Here is a 23,971-nt window from a genome sequence, read left to right as displayed (position 1 = left end):
TGTCTTTTCTAAACAATTGATTGACATTATTAGACACCAGCAATTAGCTTCTACTTTGTTTTTAACAATTATTCTCTGTTCCTGCCATTTTCTGATTGTCATCTAACTGCTGCTAATTGTTTACCATTAATCACTTGTAACTACCATTCTTTCCCAATGTCTATCTTTTGCCACTCAACTTTCAATATTTTACCCTGGAACTTGTATTGAACTTTTTACAATAGCTACTCCAAATCCTTTTCTGCTGTCAGCTCCATGGATCCTTACCTGAAAACCCTTTGCTTTGTCATCTTAAATGAATCAGAATGGAGTTTACTTTCTTTGCTATTTGCTGTATAGGAAAATAGGACAAGTGATACAGTGAGTGTTATCTGACATCAGTGGGGTTCCTATGAATGTATATAAATACCTGAAGGGAGAGTACAAAGTGGTGCCCAGTGACAAGACTAGAGGCAATGGGTACAAACTGAAACACAGAAGGTTCCCTCTGAACATCAGGAAACACTTTTTTACTGGGGGAATTACCGAGCACTGGCACAGGTTGCCCAGAGAAGCTGTGGAATCTCCCTCCTTGGAGATATTCAAAAGCTGTCTGTACCTGGTCCTGGGCAACAAGCTCTGAGTGACCTTGCTTGAGCAGGGGGTTGGACCAGATAGCTTCCAGAGGTCCCTGCCAATCTCAATCCTGCTGTGATTCCATGATTATGTGATCAGCAGATAATCCTGTAGACCACCTCAAAAAAAGAGGACTTTTTTCAGCAAACTTTATCCCTTCCCTAAGTTTGTCATTCTTCCCTATGAAAAATAAAGCTCCCTAAATGCATCTCATTTCCAGTACCTTCTTCACCTTATGTTTCATTATCTGTCTGACTCACTTGAAATACTTCAGAAACATTCCTAATCTCAAAATATTATTTTGTTCTTTTTGCAGCGTAAAAGTCAGGCAGCTGGAAGTCACGTGGAATGTAGTTAATGTGGCAAGAGTTATTCGCTTTTTTCATCCCCAGTCAGTATTTCAGATATCAAACTATGCTCCCTTTCTACTTATTTCTCGTTCCCCTTTGGCCCATTGGACTTGGTTGCTTGGAGGTTTGTGGTTTAAAGGTCTTCTTCCCTGACAATTATATAATACAGATTGATTTGGGTATTATAAAATGTAATACCTGGCAAATTGTACTTTAATAGTTTGGGGGAAAGTCATGTAATTTCTCAGCCTTCGTATGCTGTCAAGACAAAGGGAAAGAGGAGTGGAATTTAACTATAGCAATGCTTGGGTTAGAAAGCTACCTTTACATTAAATATGCTTTCAGAAGTTTTTCTTTTTGATACCCAATTCCATGGTGCATATAGAGTATATAATTGAAGACAGGAACTTTTTTTCCTATGAGGGTGTCTGATGGACAAGAATAGTCTTGATAAATTCCAAAGAAAGTTCCTATAGAAAGTGCTAAGAGACAAATTTCTCATTTATAATAATGCTGCAATATGTTTGTCACTTTCAGAGTGAGCTTTGTCAGTGGTTAGTTAGTAATGGCAGGAAACTGAAGACATGAGATTTGGTTAAGACAGTAACACAGGGAGGAAATATGGGTAAAAACTGAAATGACAGGACAGAATTGCTAATTGTCACAGAACTGTAATGCAAAATGAAGCACAAAAAGAATTTTTCATTGTATTAATATATAACTGTGACATTTGCACAGTGAAATTCCGCTCATTGTTTTGTTTGCACATGGAGAGCTCCAACATAGCACTGGAATATATCACAAAATAGAATTATCAAAGCTCTTCAAGCTCTTAATGTTTTCAATTTGAAATTTATTTCCCTCAGGTTGAATACAAATATGCAGACTTCAGCCCTTGCCTGTGATTCATTTCAAATGCTTTCTTTAACAGACAAAGTACAATGCCGTAAAACAAATTATTGTGATGCATGGTAGTGGTAAAATATTATGCTATTAGTCATTTAGTATGACTGACATATTTTCATTCAAACTTAGAAAAACTAAGTGTTCATGGCCAGGCACAAATTGAGGGAGGCTTCATCACTAAAAGTTCAGAGTCTGATAGCATTTTAAACATTGAAGAGGCTTGTTGAATTAGAAACAGTCAGATAATCTTAACTGCAGGTGTTATGGGAAGCTAAAACAAAGACGCATGCTTGCTGTGATGCACACCGTCCAAGTAGTGCTGAAGGCTCAGCAGAATTTTAGAATGCATTTAACTGTTGGCCAGCCCTCTGCACTAATGCACTTCTGGCAGGATTATTTTGAACATTGAAAATCTGTGAGCAGCTTCAAAAAGTTTTCATATCTTTTATTAGCCCTTGCCACCATTCTTTTTCTCCTTTCTGACTCCATCAAGAAAACAGTTAAGGACAGAATTGTTTAATCTTGGGCTATTGACATCCTGGATGTTTGCAAATCCAGCATGGTTAGAAATCAGTGATTTTCAGCAAATCAAGAGTAGCACTTCCCCTCCACTTGCTTTTTGCTATGGCATGAAGCACCTGTTTTAATTTCTACTTTTATAATTTAGTCCTTAAAATGGTCAGTTCAACATTATCAGTTAATGGAAAAATAATTTTCTGCAATTTAACTCTGAATGGCATTTTCTTGTTCCTCTAAAGATTGTACAGACAACGTTTTGGCACAAAGACGGCCTGCAAGTACAACAGTTATGGGCAAATGATAGAAAGCCTTTCCTGAAAATGTGTACTAAGTATTAAAATTTTTGTTTCAGGAAATGATTGGGTACAAAAATATCTAAGGATTTTACTATGGGTTCTTCTCAAAATAAATTAGATGAAGCTTTGCCTGGAATCTCCCTCACAACATCTATGAAAATTAAACTCCTTTCCTTGACATTACTATGACTTCTCCTCTGTTTTAATATGTTCCTTTTCCCATCCTTTCCTTCACTAACCCCCCCTTTCCTTCTAGTCAAAGTGATAACCTTTATGGTTGATGAAATGCCCCTCAAAAAAAGTAAATCAATTTTCAAGGACTCTTTCAAACATCTGACAGCCATGTCTTAGAAACTTTTAGTACCGTCTTGATTTATTCTGTTTCTATTCAATGGAAAAAATAACATTGCTTGTTGAAAAAGACAAGAAATGGTAAAAGCATCATCTTAGACAAAATTTGGAGAAAGACTGCTACATAGGCCTAAGTATTTAAATACAAATAGACAGTATCACAATATTCGGTCTTTCTTTTGACAGATATATTTTTCATGGCTTAGCTGCACATTTAGGTGTGCATTTGACTGATTGACATTAGCTATTTGCCGAAGCAGGAAGGAAAAAAAATGAACAGTTCTGAAATGAGATTCGTAAAGGCCAAGATTTTTCTGATCTTAGAACTATTAAACATGTGCCAAGACTTCTGCTTACTTAGTCCTCCTTGACTTTAATGGCAAGTCTGGTTTCAAAAGATTTGTGAAAATGGCTCTTTTTACCAGTGTGAAGCAGGAACTTTGAAAGTAGAAATAGATGAAAGTCACAGGTGTCACAACACATATACAAGCCTTTCAAGACACTGGGATGTTTTTATGCTAAAATTCCTCTGAATAAAAGGTCATTGTGCACAGAATCAGATCTTACCTGGCCCCAAGATTCACCAGTTTTTGCCCAAGTAAAATAATTTTAAGGTAACTTTCTGCTGCTAGCCACTGATTTCCAGATCAGATGCTCTTAAATGTGTAGCATATGGTTGACTTTATGACAAATAGAATCTTCTTTATGTCTGGTGAAATATCATTTGTAGGGTTTTCTATCTGCTTGTTAGGCTGCACAGCACAGAGACATCAAAATGTGGGTTTGAGGGTAAAAAGCACAGAGTAAGTGTAGAATCAAATCCAGTACTCAACAGTGGAACTAAAGTAAAAACATACTAGGGAAAAAGCATCTACAAGCTTCAGGTCTCCCTGGGTTCATAGTGTCCTCATTTCCAGTTTTAGTTTCAGTCCATTCAATGACTTGATGAGATGCAGCAAATCTTATCCTGCCCCATCTGGTCCCTGTGATGGTCTCTTTTTTCACTTCGCTGCCCTGGTTGTTAGCTCCCTGCTGCTCTCAAAATGTTCTCTCCTGGTATGAGCAGCAAGCCCCCAGAGCATGCTGTGATTCTGTTGCTTCCCTTGGTAGGCTCTCCAGTCTTCTCCAAGCATTTTCTCCAACAATTTTGTTCTCTTACCAGAAAAGCTGACCTAACCTAGTTTGTGTCTTCTTAAAGGGACGCAATATAGTTGCCAGCCAAAAAAAAAGTGCAGGCCCAAATTCTAATATGAGCAGATTTCACTTACAACCGTAGCCAAAAGGCTGTCCATCTCAGCTCATCAGCAGTCCTTTCTATGAACATGAAGTGTTAATTTTACTTTCGTTTGGATAAGTGTGCACTGAAGATACTGCACTTCTAATGGTGAGCAAGCTTTAAAAGAATCAATGAAAACAAATCAAGTCAGAGAATGTCTGCAGCCCTGGACACTGAAAACACCAGAACTTTGTAAATGAAAGGCAGAAATAAAGCTTTGCTTTTAGCAGAATTTGTTTTTGCAGAAGGGAGGTGAGAAAAATCTAATACGTAGATGATATTAAAAAACACATAACAAAGAAGAATGTGGAATTTTATGTACTTTGAGGTACTGTTACATGATCACTACAATTTTTCTGAAAACTAAAGAAGGAGGGAGAGACAGAAAATTAAGAACTCATTTTTAGTATTCCACTCCATAAAGATTTAGTTTACCATGTGGTTTGGCTGCAGATTTTACAGCAAAAGTTAAAATTGTCTTTTAAAGGTCTTGGCTTTCTGTGGAGATTTATTTTGATGAATATTATATGACATACTAAAGTGAGGAAAGGCAGAGAAAGGAAAAGGGGAAAGGAACTGATTTTTGAGATGGAATAAAGATCTGTGTCCGATCCAGAACTAGAACATAATGAAAAGCAGAGAAAATGCAATACTGAGTGGCATTGCAATGACTGAGAACTCTGAGAATAGCTAGTTGATGTTAGAAAGTTAACAGTATGATATTGCTTGCTTCTGTGAGGAGGCAGAACACAGGGTCCTGGTGGTGAAACCTTGAATGTTTCCACTGCACTAGGGAAGATGTGTCACAGTTAATCTGCTGTGTACGCACATGTTTGTAAATGTGGCTGACTGAGCTGGGAGATGTTTAATGAAGGCTTTCTGCAGAGGCAGAAGAGTGCAGGTAGAGGAAAAATCCCTAAGTCAGAGAAAGTGCAGAAAAAGGCTTGAAAAGTTTCACAGACACCATAGAGCCACACAGAGGACTTTGATAGAAGTAGAAGAGAGGAAAAGATTACATGCTTTGTACCAGACAATATTTCAGCATAACTGCAAAATTAGCAAGATCAAAATAGGCGGGGCTCTGTGGTGCTGCAAAAGTGATGACTCTGCGCCCTGGCAGAGCTCTCCACCTGAAGGAATACTTCAGAGTGGTACAGAAACAGAGACAGGAAAAAGAACATAGAGCTGGAGACTTTAGTTTGAACTGTTCTCCTTTCTGTTTTTGTCTTTAAATAAAGAAGGTGTTCAGAAACATGCTGCAAAGCCTAGCTTTCTGAATGTTGTGTTCTCCGTCTGCTGATTTATCAGAGGTACACCATGAATGGGAGCCTTATCTCCAGGAGAAGAAGGGAAGGATCTGGGAAACAAGCTGATTTGGGCCTTTACAGCTTTTTATTTTTAAAAATGAAAAGCTTGTGTTGATTGCATTTGACATGAAATATGATAAGAAATAGGAACACAGTGAGAAAAAGGTATAGGAAATGCTTTCCTGCCTTCCAGTTGGTGTGCTTATAACACATCAACTGATATGAAAGCTCAGGTCCAGGTAAACTTAAGTCAAGCCCAGAGTGATGTTCCAAGCATATAAAATGAAGATTTCAAAACAGACTATCTCTCAGGGATTCCAGCCATGAGCACTAACCCTACTCTTATGGAAGATGGTCAGTGACAAATTTCTGGAAGGTGTCTACTGTGCAGGAGGTTTTTTGGGTTCTCCCATTGTATCCACATTTTTACAGAAAACTTATTGCTGATTTCTTCTAGAAAAAAAAAATACTGCCTTTTATTGCTTTCTTTCTGCACAAAGAACAAGCAGAGTTAATTGCAAGAATAAAAAGTATAAATCTCTTTTTTATTTTTGTATGAGACAGCAAATGACTCCCATTTGCTGAAAAAATGACAATGCTGTGGGCCAAATGGACTCCAACACAATATTGATTAGGACTATTATAGCCCATCAAGGAATAAATGGGACAGCAATTTCAAAACTGCTCTTGTATTTTATGTGATAGAAAGAGAAAGACAAATTATTTGACATAGAAACAGCCAAACCCACTAGCATTGCAGATGAAAATTATGGACATTAATATGGATATGATATGGCCAACGAAACTACAAAAAAGAGATTTATAAATAATTTTATTTAGTTAATTTATTCTTATGTAAGTATTTGTGTGAGAATTAATTAATACATCCAAAAGCACTTTTAAAGAAATCTGAATGTTCAAACCAAATGTGTTTAGAGATTCTGTCCAAACAGCTGTAATATTCCCAGCTCCTCCAGAGCTGCACAGAGCCTCATACCTTCTCTTTTCATGCACACATCATCCTCCGGAGAACATAACATTCATCAGAAATGGTACAATGCTTCCTGAATTACCTTGGCTTCTCCTCTGCTAACAAGTAGTGTGATTGCTGTGCAGTGAGCTGGGGCTTACACGCCACCGCTCCTCCTACTCCTTCCCAGGTGTCCCCTCCGGGCTCGTTGGCGCACTCAGCCTTGACTCCAGCCAGAGCTGCGAGGCGGTGGGTGCTGGGTGCAGGCATGAGGTGGCGGTAAGCTGAAAGCACCCAACACTCTGCCTGGGACCCAAAGCTCCGAGGGGTCAGTTGTACTAGCAGTGCCGAGGCCTTATCCCAGCAGTAGGTTGCACTTTTGGCTCCGAAGTCAATACTGCCTTAAGTTGGTGCGAGGTTCACATTAAATCCAGTGGCAGAAAACAGCCTTCTTTGCAATGTGCGGTGGGATACTTCTTGCAAAACAGTAGTGGAATCTAGCCTGTTCTCTCGAACTCCTCCCTTATTTGCAACAGCATTTTGGAGACTGCTGTCTGTTAGAGGCTTTTTGATTTCTACTTAGTAAAACTGTTTCCAGACATGTTGTAAATGACTTTTCTATACTTTTTGGTGGTTCTGTACTGCTCTGCTTTGGCTATCAATGCAAACTGCAGCTGTGTCACTCATTCGTGCTTTGCCTCCACTATTCCCTACAAGGAGATAGCACTGCCACTACAAAGTACTTCTTTGCATCATCTAAGATCAGCAGCTGTGCTTACTATTGCAGAAAAAAATGGATCTTTGTTCATCTGTATTACACTCTGATAGGAATTGATCAAAATATCTAAACAGCTATTCCAGTTCACAAAATCCTCAATCATCGCATTTATTTCTCTCTAATTATTATTTTATCCCTTTTCAGCATGCTACTCTGAAGTACCTGGGAAGTTTGCATATAACAAAGCATTATATTCCTTATGGGCATAGTAGGTTTATTCCATTAAGAGTATACTCCCTCTGTGTAGCTATCAGCCCTTGCCCTGTTCCACAAAAGTACTCTTAAATATAAAGTTATTGGAGATGATTGGAGTATGAACTATTGCTGTCCATCTTCTTACAGAACACAGTTTGTCTCTGTGTTTTCTCCAGGACTGCTGTGGCAAATAAACACTTATATTAGTTTTCAGATCACAGATTTTCTTTCCACAAAAGGGAGTAGAAGTTCAAGATAAATACTTCTCTTGATCTTAAAACAAGTGCTGCTGTTAGCTACTTTCCCTTCAAATCAATATGACTCATACAGTATAACCAGCGAAAAGCTGAAGACACAATCCAAGAGGTGCTACACTTTATGCCTTTTTAGATATCAGTTAAAAATCAATAGCATTTGGAACTACAAACACAAGCAGTACTTAGGAAAGGGCAGCCAGTAAATAACAAAGCAGGGGTCTATATAACAGCCATAGCAAAGTTTTGCTGGATCTCCTTCGATTAGCTAACACTGCTGCTAAACTCTGATTTCTTGAATACCCAGTGACAGCAGACAAATGATTTAGATTGCGCTTACAGACACATATATGCACATGTTTTTGGACACTTTTAAAAATGACCACCTTCTTATAGCTTTACTTGGAAACTATAAAGGAAGCTAAATGCTGACTCAGTAATTTTAATTAAGAGGTATAATTCATAAAGGGGTAGAAAATGTTCAGACAACATAGGAAATAGCACAGAAGGATTTTAGAGCAATGCAGTGGTATATATGGAAAGAGAGTTAACGATTAGCAATATGACTGAGACACAAAATCCATATCTACTCTACAGATAGGCACAGAAGACCAAGGACGTAGTCAGTGCTCTTAGCCTAAATTAAATCTCTGATAAATCATATCAAAGAAGTTAATTCTAGACTAAAGACTGAACATTTTACCCTAGAGAGGCATTTCTACATCACTAGAGGACACACGCATGAAGTGCTACAAGCATGGCAATCACCTCTCCCTGCATAGTCTGGAGCACGCTGAAAAGCAACTGTGACTGGCCTGCAGTAAGTGACCAGGGGTTCAGTTAGTTTAGGTGTGGTGTCAAATCACAGAAAATCAGAGGAAAGTGTGGGGATTTCCAGGTCACAGCTCCCCTTTAAAGCAGCTAGGCCACATGGTGTTGCTCTATTGTGTCCTCCACCAAGATGAAGACAATCCCCCCGTTAATCCTATATGACTCCAAGCAGAATTTTGGTGGTTGTGTTCAGCAAGAGACTTGTGTGCTGATGGTCTTCCATGACTTTGCTGTATCTGAAAGATAGAGTTAGAAGCAATACTTCTGGATTCTGCCTAAAGAGAGGAGTCACAGGAAAAGAGACTTTAAATCTGTACTAACACTTCTCCCATGAATTAATGATGAGCGTTGTGTTTTCTAGAATGAGTAACCCAGAGCTGGAATCGCCAGCTTTAGAGCTACTCAAAACCTGCATGGCCAAGGCTACAAGCAACCTAATCTGAATTTGAGTTTGGACTAAACTTCAAAGTTAGCCCTGCTTTGAGTGGAGGTTGGATCAGATGGCCTCCAGAGACCCCTTCCAAACTAATTATTCATGATTCTAAATGTAATTTCTGGGTGGTAAAAAGATTATATTCTTTTAACAGACACTTTATATATCTTTAGTGTCAAGCTTAGTAATTCTTGGCTGAGTTAGAAAAGTCCCTGTGGTTAACTAAGAACTGGCTAGGGAGCTATCTCAGGCCTTCCCTAAACAGACCGGACAGTTTGAGTCTTAAATACAGAATTTTATTATTTTTTTTCTTCTCACAGATGTTATTCGAGGCATTAGAATTAAATTGTAACTCACAGAAAAGTTAAAAAATAGAAAACAGAATCTTAAATAGTGCTCAATTTTCTAGTCACTAGTATATTATAAACTAGTTGTGCATTTAATAATTACTTCTCCCTCAAGGAAACAGCTGCATTACGGCTGATGTCATAAATTTACCAGTTTTCCAGTTGCTCATGAAGTGTTCAGATGGAACAGGAGAGGAAAGAATTAAGAATATTTTGGAAAAATATCTTTATAGAATGCATCAAATCATTCTTATAGTTTGACCTTACCAAAGAAAAGGGTACAAAAACTTTCCTTTCTTTCTTCTTTTTTAGTGCCTGATTGTCTTAAAGAAGCAATTCATTTACCAATTCCCCCCTTCAACCTCAGCATAAAGATGCCTTTCGTCTAATTTTGAACTTTTTTTTTACAGCATGGACTTTGCTCTTTAACTCAAGTGTAGACTGGCAACCATTTATTCTTGTGAGTTTAATTAAAGACCAACTGAATTTCTCCTTGCTTCCTTACTAATGACTATTGAATGGCTTTGTCTGGGTATGAACCTTATCTGCTCCTTTCCTTTCTCATGCCTAATCAATCATTGCCTGAGTGTAAATGCTGAGAATGGCACATGTATCCATCATTCTGCTGGTGCTTAACTACATGGGCTCTGAAATGCTGGAGGAAAAAAACAAGTGACATCCAAGTAATATATATTTCATGGTCTCTGTCTTTGACAAATATTAATTACCTATACAACAGTTTGCTCGCTAGTTTATGGTATCTCCAACCTGGGGTCAGATCATTTTCTCCGTTAGAGTGAAGTAGAGTGAAATTCCACTCAACTTTCAACAAGATTAAGTGAAATCAGTGCTCAGGGGAGAGGTGGGATGCAAGAAGTGATTATACATTGCAATATTTTACCAATCAAGTTCAAACAATAAGCAGTGCTCTCAGGTCTGCATGACGTGTCTGCTTTGCTCCTAGCAAACCAGACAAATGATGCATCTCCTTAAAAGTCGTGCAGAAATTCCTCCTCTTCTCCTTACGCTGGCCTACGATTCCAGTGTTCTAGCACTTGCTTGATAGAGTGCATGTATGTTGGATTTTAGAATTAATTTTCCTTCTTATTACCATTTTAACTCCTTTCTTATCACTTGGTTATAAAAAGCACATTCATAGTCTCAGATCATTTAGACTGCAGAGTTGGTTCTTTTGCAAATGTCATTTGTACGATTAAACTAGTGGGTGAATATTGCGTGGAATAAGTTTACAAGCACTAGTTCTCCATATGTCCTACATTTGCAATCACAGATTCTTAGCTAAAGAAATGGTTACATTTGTAAGCAATTCTAGCAAGGGGTGCAACATGGAATATCTGATGAATGAAATAATTTCATTTGTAATTGTCATACATCCTGTTTGGAGAACTAATGTTTATTTTTCTTGAGTATCATCCTAATTATTAGATTCACCTCTATCTTTCCAAAAATTTGTAATCATTTCAGCTTTGGAAAGATTCCTAATAATTATCCCTTGAGGTCAGTATAGACTGTAACATGGAAAACTGAATAGTACTGGACACAGAATGACTTCTAAGGAACCTCTGCAAATATCAGTTTGGTCTTTGGGTCTTTAAGTGCTTTCTTTAACCAATTTCATATCCTTCTGATCTGTGAACCTTTAATTTTGATATGATGTACCCCATGAAACTGATGAAAATACCTTGCTAACATTAATAATCCACAGTTATTATAACATAAATTATAATTATAAAGTTTTGTATCACAGTTCCTTTTTATTACTCACTAAGGACATTATTTTTTATCAAAGCAAGGATTTCAGTCTCCTTGTAAGTGAAGTATTTTATCCTGAAGATCAGAAATTGACTTGAGCAATGTCCTTAGGCACTTCAGATTGCCCACTTGAAAAAATAAATTTAGACTGAATCAACCACTCATAGGCTTTGCTCCAGAAACTGAGTGTAAAACTTAGCTGTTTTTTGGATGTGATTTGTGAAATATGTCAGGTGATATCATTAGAGGTGCATAACTGGACAAGCCTCTAGGTTTATCTGACATGCATGCCTGGCAAAGGTATTAAGCATTTGTTTTCTCAGAATATTGTGTTTAGTGACTGCAATGCAAAGCTCCTTTCCCTCTTGTGGTCATATATTAACTGTTTCTCCTCTTCCTTTTTGTATTCTGTGTTTTGGGGGATTGTTCTAAATCCATCAGTTATTTCTTTCTGTCATTCACCTGCGCTACTTTCATTTGCTAATCAAATAGTCCATTCAAATTACGCATTGGTAGAAGTTTTCCCATCAGCATCCCCAGCAAATGGCTGTTCATCTGCAGCATTTCCCTGTGATTTTTTTTGGACTCCAAGGTTTGCTAAATCTCTTGGCAACCTCTCTTTGACTGGACTATGGCTGTTACTGGTTTCGGTGCTGGTGGTTTTGTTCCTTCTTCCATTATTCTCTCTTCAGTTTGTTTGAATGAAAACAAAGGTCTTGCTGGATCTTGTAGCTGCAGACTGAAAATGCGCTGTCTAGCACAACTTGGAGAAATGCTAGCCCCGTCCCACAAGCAAATACTGGCTTATTTCAGGTTTTGCTCAGTCCTGGAATAAAATGATCCAAAAGAAAATTCACATAAAATGCAGGAAAGCATTTGTATTTTTATTTCCTTAGAGCCTCTTCTGATAAGACTCTGCCTATTTGTTCCCTCTAACATGACATGCTTTTGTCCATGTATTTCTTTTCTCATGTCTTTGCTTTTATCTTTGCCAACGTGGAGGATTTATTAGTTTGACTAAAAATAACAAATACAAGCTTTTAGCTCTGCATGAAATGGTTTTCTCTCCCTTGAGAAAGAGCACAGCTCTCTCAGCCTTTTCCCACAAAATTAATTCCCCCCTGGGACTTCATTCCGGCCAGTGATGTGCAGATTTACAATGTATCATGTATGAAACTATCAGCAGCCTGTACTTGGAAGAAAGGACGTTATCTTTGGAAGAAGGAAGCTCAGTGTTGTTTCTATTCCAATCGTGCTCATAGTGGCAGGGCCGCTGCAGCCCTCGCTGCACCAGGAAGGGCTGTGCCTACCCTGCAGATTGCAAACTCACAGGACATCCTCGTCAATCGTGGGGCGGAGACTAACGCACCTCTTACAGCCCTCCCCTCATTTCCTGCTGAATGTACATACAGTAGCACTGAGGTTTGGAAATTAGATGGAAAGCCAGACCTACAAAAAACACCGTGTTATAAAACAGAGGAGACTCAAAGAGATTAAATTTTGTTTGTTTTCTACTACTTACTATGAAGTGGAATAAACAAATTGAGCAGAAGTCATTGCTCATCCAATGATGATTTAACCCCCATGAGGGTTAAATCCTGGGAAAACTCTTTAAGTGTTACTGTTTGGTAATGTTGTACTGCCTCACCTGACAAATGGGGACCCAGGGTCCTGTCAGCGTGTATACCAAGGGTTTCTTCCCGTGTAAATGACAGAAGGCGAGTAGAAGTGAGGAGGGAAAAAAGTGCATACCTAAATTTCACCTAGTCATGGAATGAGAATACAACTAAATTGCAAAAGAAGGTCTGGGAGCTGGGAAGTGTTCTGATATCCCGCAGTTTAGGTATAGCCTAAGAGTAAAAACTATAGCTTCAAAAGACTTCTGACTTACTGACTCCAGAGGCCCTTTCCAACCTCAGCAGTCCTGCAATTCTGTGAAGGTGTATAACCCAGCCAGCTGGGAAGTATGTGGAGAAAGATGGGGGTTTCGTTTAAATTCTCTTGCCTGCCAGTTGGCTTAGAAAGTCAGCTTCCTGAGTTCTTTCTTCATTCTCAGACATAATGAATGCTTTAATTATTCAGGAAAAAAAAAAAAGCTTCCAAAAGTGACTGTGAGCAACTCACTGCGACACCTAAAAGCCTGGTGTTTGTCTCTTAAGATATGGGAAATATGGGTCAACTTTTTACTTTTAGTAAGGCAAAATGGTAATCTAAGACCAGAATGATATTCTAGCCATTGGTTTATTGTATAAAAAAAATCTCACAGCCATCTCAGAAAGTCTTGTTCTGCAGCTGTTAATTTCTGTAAATTAAGTATGCTTTCAACATGCCAATCTTGGTTTGAGTATACCATCTATGCACAGGCAAAATTTAACAGTGCCATATCTCTCTGTTTACAACTCTGCAAGGACTTTATGAATGTCAGTGATGCTTCAGTGTTGCATTTTGACATTAGTTTCTTTTCAAGTCTGGTATAGATGCCTTATGTAAACCCGTGCAATAAATCTGCAGCAGAGTAAGAAGCATATCCCAGACATGTCCGATCCTAAGTGAACACCCTTGCCTCTAAGACATCCTTCCAGTGTGGAAAGAGGAGATTTTGCCTTCTACAAACCTTGAGAAGGAAGCAAGGGCAAAACATACCATCCACAAATAAATATACCACATTTCTTAGTTCTTTGAAACACTTAATTCTGGACAGAGTCATATCATTCCAAGAAGCAACTGCCTAGATTAAAGAGTATTTTCTTCCACACTTCACAGCCCTGCCTTTTTTCCCACTGTGAAAATAAACCCAATTTTCCTGCTTGTGTCACAAGATCTTTGGGTGATGACAACAGACTGTTCTATAAACAGTTGTTCCAGTGCCTGATGCATTAAAAGAATTTGGAGGTACTTCAGTGACAATATCTACATTCAGAATAAGAAAATCACAGCCATATTCTTTAAGGTAAAACTGAGAGTGAAAAAGAAATTCAGCTCAGAGAATGGAAGTAAATTAGTTTCTGTGGTAGCTGCACTACAGCTGTTGTAGATGCAGCACAATTAAAGTCTGAATTAGAATTTTCCATACATGCACTTTATTTCATTAGGATTTATGTATGGTCTGCTGAGTTTGTTTTAGGTTGGTGCACACCCATGGAATGAAAATAAACTGTTCTGTTGGTTTGCCTAACATGTTTAATCAGCCTGCTGAAGGATCTCCAGCAACCTTTCTGAAGTTAAAAGGAGGAAAGCAAATATTAAAAAAGGGTATTTTTCTCCCATTTTTTTTTCTAAAACAATTTGAATAATCATCATCTAGTTTAACACATTTCTTTTTGTCAGTTATATCATTGTTTTGTTTCCTTGATGGTTGGTACACCTTGAGCCTCTGTCCTTTGTGAGTTCTTCTGAGTAGTGGTGTTGGTCTGATTTTGCTTCCACAATCTCCTCACTAAAGAGAACAAAGCAGAGGCTCTTTCTGGGCTCCTCACACTGCTACTGCTTCATTTTCTACTGAGACTGGGGAAAACAAGAGCTTGCCATTGCTTATAGCATGGGGAACCTCCATTTCTTCAGCCCTCTTACTGACTATACTTAAATCTGCAGCTGCATTCCCCTGAAGAAAGCTGGAAATAGTATCCAAAATGAAGAAAACAGATTTGTTTCTTGTTTATATTCCCACACCATATGCTTCATGCTGTACATAGGATGGAACTAGGAGATCTGGCAGTAAAAGAGCTAATTCCTAAGAGAAGCTTTGTGCCATTACATCACTGAAAGGCTGGACAGTTAGTGGGACAACACTGATGTTTCTGGCCTCCATTCTTGGCTACCATGTAACTACTCTGTCTCTTCTCCAGTACAAAGCAGTCCAAGTTGGCTGACTTACAAGTGGAACACTTTCCATGCAAAGATTTTTCTTGCATCTGTGCCCCAATTTGCCCTCAAGCCAAGTATGACTATCAGCAGTGGTGCACAACTGACGCCTCGAGCAACCCCCACCTGTTAGCCCAACCACAGAAAGGCTCAACTTTATTTTTCAGTAGGTACTCTGGTGGCATGAGAACATAAGCCCCCCCCATCTACTCTTAGCTTTGCTTCCTACTTCTACTATCTCCCTTGATATTGCACAGCTGCAAGAAGACATAGATTTAATCCCAGAGCTCTCATCCTCTTCGTGTTCTCTGTATAACTTCTCATCTCCAGGTGTTTCAAGGTCATGTGTTTCACTGTTCATCAGCCCAAATCAGCAGTCTCTCTGTCTTGGCATTGACACAGGATGGGGAGAGATGGGAAAATGGTCTTTACACTGGCTAATATAAGACACCTTTGGAGCCTAGTCTTGCTAGGATGCTTGCATGTAGCACGTAATACAACAGACTGAAATGCAAACGAGTGGAGGAACCTATTATAGGTGTTTTGAACATCCTGCTGTGGTATCTGTCAGTTCTTCATAGGCTCTAGGCCTAGGCAGATGAGCCTCCAAATTAGTACTCTTACATCAGCTCCTTAAATGGTAAATGCCTCTCATGTTCATCATGAGCAACACCTCTCACATATACACTGCCACACTGTTGTCTTATCCATTAACTAGCATTGTCAGTCTGCTTCTTTGGCATTGAGTTAAGCTGTAGGGCATTACTCACCTGCCAGGTTTAGGTGATCCGAGCTCAACCTGGAAAATCCTATCTTTAAAGCACCAAGAATGTTTTAGCATAAATAATAGACCTCTACTTTTCTCTTACAAATTATCAGGTTTATTTCCCCCCCTAAAATTCATTAGCAAAAGTTGAGCTGTGCAGCAAAAGTGAGTTCTGAGGTACTCTCTATAATGAGAAAAAGCATTTTAAATCAGTCTGACGCTTCCTGCTTACACAGACAACATTGTGCCCAGCTGGTACACGTGGGAAAGTACCTTCAAAGGAGCTAATTAGGGGGTCATCTGTGCATAGACTACATGGGACTCTGGAGTACTCTCCCAGACAACTCTCCAGGGTGGGTGGTTGAATTCAAATGTCCTCCAAAGTGCCAAAAACCAATTAGTGCTGGACATCAGCACAAACAACTGAAACGCCAGAATGCAATGGGATTTTTACCACAGAACCTAGCAGCGCTAAATCTGCTATAATGTTAATTGTATAAAGTAAAAAGTAATCTGGCCTGCTCTGAGTCCTTCTGTTAGGCCCAGTTTTGTTGTTACACATGGACAACATCACGTCAAAAGAGCCTGGCAGAGCAGAAAGGGTAATTTTAACCTAGTGCCATAACAAGAAATTACTTCACCGTTCCATTTAGAGAAACAGAAAGTGTCAGACAGGATCTTAAGTACTACTTTCCTCAAAAGCCATGCAGAAGTGTGACTTGTTATTTTAGCTACATTACTTCTTTGCCATTTTTGGAGGGATACCATAAGTGAAAAAGAAGGAAAACAATCAGATGTACCAACTGCTGTTCTTTTATCATTAGAAAAGAGACAAAACATCTGCTGCTGGCTTCCTCTAGACACTAAAAATCACAATTTGGAGACATGTGCTCTTTGAGAGGGGGTTTCACCTCCACTTAAGTCAATGTTGAAGTACATTTTATTCAAATTAAGACCTGGCTTCTGTTTTAAGGTGTAACAGCACAGTTTGTAGTCAGTCAACAGAAGTCCATTTAGTGTTTGTCAGTTCCTCTCACCTATTATGTATAAAACCCAAATGAAAGGATCATGAATAAGACAGGTAAAGTCAAAAGAAGTATTTAGATTTAGTTAATCAGTTGTCTGAGGAACTGCTTTGAGTCAGCAAACTGAATCTACTGTAACACTCTATGAAAGGTTACAGTTTGATTTATTTTGTTGTTCAGCAGGAGAGTCTGCTGCTATTTAAAACAAAACAACATTTCTGTATTTCCCTCTATCATTAGAATGAACAGATAAATGTAATCAGTGGGTTTATGCATTTTTTTCTCTGGCTCTTTATGCTTTAGCGATGGTATTAAGGTGATACCCTTATACTGCAGAAGTAACAGTCAACCAGAAGATAAGATTTCATGATGCTGCCAGGCATCTTCCGACTTTGCCTTCTTGTTTGTTTACTTGAAAAAGGCAGGGAAGTGTGTTTAGACAGCAAAGGAACTGAAGGTGAAATATAAGAAGAGCGCTTTGCTTTGTTTGCTTCATCCAAGGATAATTTACCTTCCTCCTCCCACAGTTTCACAAGAGAGAGAACATCTCTTCAGGGCTGCCCTGAATTTGCGTGTTAGCTGCTGCCATTCTTTGCTGGTGTAGCAGCTACACCGGCAGCGCTCGCAGCTTCTTCGGTTCATGTGTGTGCAGGGGGATACATGCACCCTGTAGCAGGAACTGTGGAAAGATCCTTCCAATTTAGGTCTTTCCTGTATTCACTACTTTTTTTCAGATACTTATTTAGCTGAATTAGCTTTTAACTGAAGTTCAAATTCTGTTTCAAGTTAGTCCAAACATGCCTGGTTTTATAAATAAGTCATTCCAAATGCAGTGTTTGAATTTTCACAATTCTTAAAGTGATTCTTTAGCATAAACAATCCCCACAGACATACAAACAGTTCTTAAAAATTCAGGAGAGCATTGTCTATCTTACTTCTGAAGGTCTGTTGCATAAATAATACCATATAGCCAGCTAATCCTCAAATGAATATATATATATATTCTGTACTGAAGCAGGTTTTCATTTAATAAATATTGAGAATGTTAACATTGTATTAATAATAATAGTAACAATGACAAAAATAATATTAATATAGTTCTAAAAATTATTTTTGAAAGATGGGTATATCCTCTCCTAAAAGTTTCCTAAAATCATTATTGTGTTTGTAAAAACAACCATTTTCCAATGACAGTATTCTTAAATCTTTAGTAAGGCTCACATTGAAATTTTTTTTGTTGTTCTGGAAAGAGAGATGGGAAAGTGGGAAAGAAAGACCTCTCTCTCTTAGGTTTGGATCGCATTGAAAATCTGAGTGCTGGCTCCTTTGAGATTCCCCGAAAACGATTTCTTTGTGTCCATTAAGAAGGGAGAGAGGCTTTTCGCTTACCTTTCTTTTCATTTAACAGCTCTTGCATGTTTTCAACAGTTCCTTAGTAGCTCCACTCACAGTTCACAACTTAAAAGCATAGTGAAACGCTCTTTATAGGGGTTTGTAATAGCTACCATTCTGTGCTTTCTTTCCAATATGATATAAAAATATTTGGACTACTATAGCATTCCAGAGACTACAGCTGGACCTAGAATTAATAAATAAGGCTTTGCAAATAGGAAAGACTTCTGAAATCTGCTGATACTGGAAACATTAGGGGAGCACATACTTTGTACAGGTTTCATTAATTAGTCTAAACAATTTGCTTTGAAAAGCAAGCAAACTATAAATAAATATAGACTATTTTCTCCCAATATTATTTATACATAGCTATTCCTTCAAATTTGCTAAAAGCATAGGAGATTCTGTAGCAACATGGACTTAATTGAAATTATTTTTGTAATTACTCTTCTGGCAGCAATATTAAGCTCTGTAATTTGCAATCCCTCCTAATCTGCGAACTCTCACATAGCAAAGAGGCCAGAATTTGGTTCCTTGTAAAATCTCAACTCAGTTCCTTGGTGTTAATGTTTACGATACTCTTTTAGAGTATGATCATATATACGGCTTTGTCGATGCCACTTCAGCTGCATCAGGGCACAGAGTAAATGATGCTTAATTACTGGCTCTTTTCATTTTACAGATATAGCCCAGGTCTTATTTACTGCACACCATCCAGACCCTGCTAAAAAACAGAAATATTAACTTCTTCATAAGCTTTTCCATTACAGTTGTTACTGTTATCTCTGAATATTCTCGCAAAACTCCTGAAAGCTTATTATCCTCACTTTTTGTCTGGAGAACCAAGGCATGGATGCATTAAGGTGAAAAATAAGCATGAATTTAAAGTGGCCAGTTTGAGACTTCAGGAGCCTACCTTCTCAGAACATCACCACTATAAAGCAATGTGTGTTCAAGACCCCACACCACTGACTTGTCACTGTGAATAGTACCGGTGATGGAAATATAAATGAAATCCTGTCTCCTAGAACAGACGCTTCTCTTGAAACCATGCTTTTAGCAAATATGATGCTATTTCAGTACTCACTGAAATTTCATTCTTGATAGGAGGATTGAATTTTGAGAATGTCAAATGCCTGATTTGAGGTTTAAAGTTTTTATGGTGCTTCAAGCTTTTTAAAAAATGTGGTAGATTTCTTGTATGGTAATACAATCTAAAATTTAACTACTCCATTTAAACACTCTGAAATTACTTGTTCAATAAAAATTGGCCCACCAGATGTTAATCTGAGGAACATACACTGATTTGGAACAAACCCATATTTCAAAATCTTCAAATCCTCTAAATAATAGGACTTCTTGCAGTCTGAGTTGTGAGTACTTGGCACTTCTGCAAATCAAACAGCGTGAGTCCAGCTGTACTGATGCCTATCAGGAGATAATAAACACAACCAGAGAACACCTGTGAGAAGTCTGGATGAATGACCTGCCCAGGATCACACTGAGAACTTTTTGGCAGATGTACATTTAGAATCCAGTCTCTTGGGTGGATTTCAGCAGCCTCAGCCAGGAGACCATTATTCATTCTTTTCCCCAATTCCTTTTCTGTTCTTTACACACCTTTCAGCTTTTGCCACAAATGAAGCAAGTATCCTTCAGAAAATATGTCTATTTCATCACACATCCCTAATTCATCCCCAAAGTAGAATTTGGTGTGCAAAGAGAGACTGGAATCCATGGGAAAAGAGAAAACATAATCACACAGTTCAAATTCTTCTTATGCTGCTCACGTATGGGGACGATATCCTCAATGAGCCAAGGAAACATGGTTTAGATAAAACTACTGAGAAGCAGATGGAAAACTTATTAGAAACCTGGGTCCACTATCTGGAGTTTAAAGAAAGGTGCAGTTTGGTGCAGATGAGTGCCAACTGAAGTAGGATCAATCCGCTATGAAGATATAAAACGAGGAATGGTCCAGACTCAAGTCCTTGGAACTTTGCCCCAGTTCAGTGCCAACCTGCACTCCTCAGACTTCCCATCCTGACTCCGGTTTGATGGCCTAGCCATCCCCACTTCACCCATACCCAGGGTCCCCATCACAGGCTTGCCCTATGACCAGCTGCAGGGTTGTTGTTCAACCTCTGCCTTTTGCACAATACTGGCCCAATATTTTGTCCTTCCCTGCATGCCCACAGCTGCCCTCAGCAAAGGTTGGATGTCATCAGATTTGTTAGGCAAGCAAAGAGTGCACAAGTAATGAAAAAGCTATTGCTCTCCTCAGACAATATTTCAAGTCCTTACTCCAAAACATGAAGTGAGTGGAATATTACAAGTAAAGCCATCATATCGATTATTCGTAAGGGAAAAAAGATTCTGAATTTTTCTCTGGCCTCAGTTCCAAATGTCCCAATGTTGTTTTGTCTGAAGCCGGTCCTGGATGGACATTTCAGCTTATCTATAAGCAAATGTATGAACAACTGCCCTAGAAGGTAACTTCAGAGCTATCCGGTGCTCCTGGCAAAACTTATTATACCTTTTTATCGTGCTCTCTGTTGCCATTTCTCAGAGCTTCTTAAAGAGGTATTTCTAACTTGGTATATTATAAGGAATTTAACTGAAGTGGGAGAGTTATGTTCATAAGCAATTAGTAAATGTGTGCTGTAAACAATGTGACACTGATGGACAAGCTGGAGATAGAAACTGAACACTGAAAACTAAAATTATTTCACTCTGATACCCCTTATCTTACTCTCTCTTCCATTCCAGTCCCAGTCCCATTGCATTGCAGTCCCCTCCCCCTTATTCATTCCTGCAAGCCTTTCCTGAGCTGATATCCCTCTATATGCATGCAGCAGGAATGCAAAGAGGTAATATTTACACCAGAAAGAATCAGCAGGACCCAACTGAACACTACAGCCCCTTTAATTGACTTAAGTTGTAAGATGACTAATTTTTGGTCTTAATCTCTTATTGAATACACAAGTCTCTTTAGTGGATTCCTTTTCTTTCTTGTAACTACTGTGTCACAGAGAACATACTTCGGTTTCTGCTTAATTTATAGACTGGACACCAAGGGAACATTAATATATGGCTGCAGTTCACCACTCAGTTCAGCTGCTTCAAAGTCAGGCCTTTCAAAAAATAAGTATAACTTCTCATATATCTAGTTTGCAGTTTTATTGTATATCCCAAGGTTTTCTGAAACAATGGTAGTATGTTATTCTTCAGCCATCTTCTTGTCCTTGATGGTTTCTCATGAACTGAATAAATGTTTGTTTGCATAAGCAATAAATTTGCTTATTTTTCCCATGCCTTCCTGAGTACTTCTGGCTGCTCTGTATACTTTCTGGAAAAAGTGGCCCATCAGTTTAAATGGCTTTTAATCTCTATCATTCACTCACTTTACAGTAAACTTTTGGTCGTACTCCTCATATACCATCCTTGGAAGCCCAGTCACTGATTTATGAAACCTTAACTTTTATCTTTTACTGGAAAAAATATAAAATAAATGTTTACTATTTCTAAATCCTTAGCAACTTCGTAACAGTGATAAAGACAATGTTTTTACCAGCCTTTGTCTCCCATACACACACTTCACCAAAATAATGGGTACTTTCCAGTTCCGTAGTATAATAGCAATTTTGTTTTTGGGAAAACATCATTGGCTTTCATTATGCAGGTTCATTTCCATCCTCTAGTCAATCTATTACTTTTACAGAGTTACATGTCTGGATAGCATAACAAATACATATATCTATCAAAAAGTTGGTTTTGTTCTGCAAGCCAAAGGACCTGGTGTACAATTTGATTTTTGTGCTTTATAATGACTTAAAACAACATATAAAGGACTTACAGATTATATGGCATCATTCTTTAGCAGAAAAGGTTCTGTACTCACTTGAAAGGAAACTGATTCTCTCATTAAGAAAATCTGCATGCTCAGGTGGATAATTAAAGCTGGGAAAGGTGCAACATTGAATATTTGTTTTATAGCTGATATATATACTTAATGTTTGAAAGGAAGATTCTGCAGTACCTCTTTCATCACCTTCAAAATACCCCAAGGCTGCTGTAATCCTCTTCTTAATGACAGTAACTGCAGTAGATCAAAGTGCCTGTAGCCACTAAAACTAGAAATTACATCAAGACATAATATTTTTAGAAGAAACTCAACCCGTATAGACAAAGTTTCATTTGTTTTTATTTCCTAGCCTATTAAAACATTTTTTATATTTCTAATATTTTTCTTCCCTTCTTTCTTCCACCCACCCACAAATACATCAGGATTGGTAATGAAAAGATACTTTATCTTTCACATGACTACAGGGCAAAGTTTTCCCTCTTCAAACAGGTATAGGTTTCTGTGAACTGATTAATCATTCTTTGCAGACAAGATAAAAACTCATGGTAAATGAACAAGTCCTAGATAATGTTACATCAGGAGCGATTGTTCAGTGCTCTGAGGTTTAAACTTTAATGGGAGTATTGACAATGATGCCAAACCCTGGTGAATACAGTAGCAGTTCAAGCACATGGGGATTAGGCAGCAAAAAGGAGAACTCCTTTGTGAGTTGGCCAGACTTGCAGTTTGATCAGGACATGCATGTGTACCAGAGCCAGTGGGAAGTAAGGAAGAAGCAGCTGGTCTCCGTGATTTATTTTGATTCACTGGGAATCACAACAATATATTTTTAACTTTCTAACTAGCTGCTGCCACCAAACTCAGGAGGAGGCAGGAGGTAGCCCTGTGGCTGGCAGGCTGTCTCTGAACCTGGCCCGGTGTGGTGCGCCTCCTGGGATGGGTGATTTATGACTCGTCATTGGCTCAGTGCTGTGTCCATTAAATGCCCATTTAAGAGAAGAAAATCAAACATATTCTAGTGAAAACTAATGTAAATATTTAATTGCAGCTTAATCGTATTTCATATCTTAATCTACTCTTTCTTAGTATATTTGTTTAACTGCATTACAGAGCAAGAGTATAGACTATCTTAGGGTAGTTGTCTGGGTTACACTTTTTTTAAAGTCCTATTCAATTCTAGGAAGCCTCAACCTCATAAACTGACTGAATTTCTTTCCTCAGCTTGATTCTCCTCAGGGCTTTTACCTCCTTGGAGTAGTTATAAAAGAAAGTTATTTTAAGGGAAAAAGGCCAAGAAACAGAGAAAACAGCCAAGAAATTAAAGGAAAAGACTTGCCAGTTTACTGTAAATGAGTGGCTGGATATACTTCTATGCAAGATAATTGGGCTGAAATATCACTCATGTAATACATACCTAATGTTTTGAAACCCCTTGCTACAGGAGTTTGTGAATGCATGGGTAGAAAAAGCAACCAGACAAAGCTGCGAGAGAAGAACCCCACTGAGGCTTTTCAATCCAAAGACAGCTCTGTCCCTGGAAGTCCCTAATGAGTTGCTTGCTGAAGGCTGAGAGGTGTGATGGAAAAGTAATGTTACATGTTGGCCTTGCCCTTGTGCTTTAACCAAGGATCTGCTATTGACCATTATCAGCTGCAGGAACACCAGGGTAGCCGGCCCTCTGGGCAGAGTCAGTACTGGTGGTATCATGGATTCAGGCAAACAAATATGCATACATACACAGAGAGAGAGAATATTGGTTTGATTCAAGAAAACCCAAGAATTAAAAACCACACCATAGTCTTCACTTTCAAGGTCTCTGGTGACTGGACAAAGGATAAGCATAGGAATGAATCATTGGTGA

This window comes from Phalacrocorax aristotelis, chromosome 2, assembly GCF_949628215.1.
Source record: "Phalacrocorax aristotelis chromosome 2, bGulAri2.1, whole genome shotgun sequence".
Lineage (NCBI taxonomy): Eukaryota > Metazoa > Chordata > Aves > Suliformes > Phalacrocoracidae > Phalacrocorax > Phalacrocorax aristotelis.
This window is presented reverse-complemented; position numbering follows the sequence as displayed.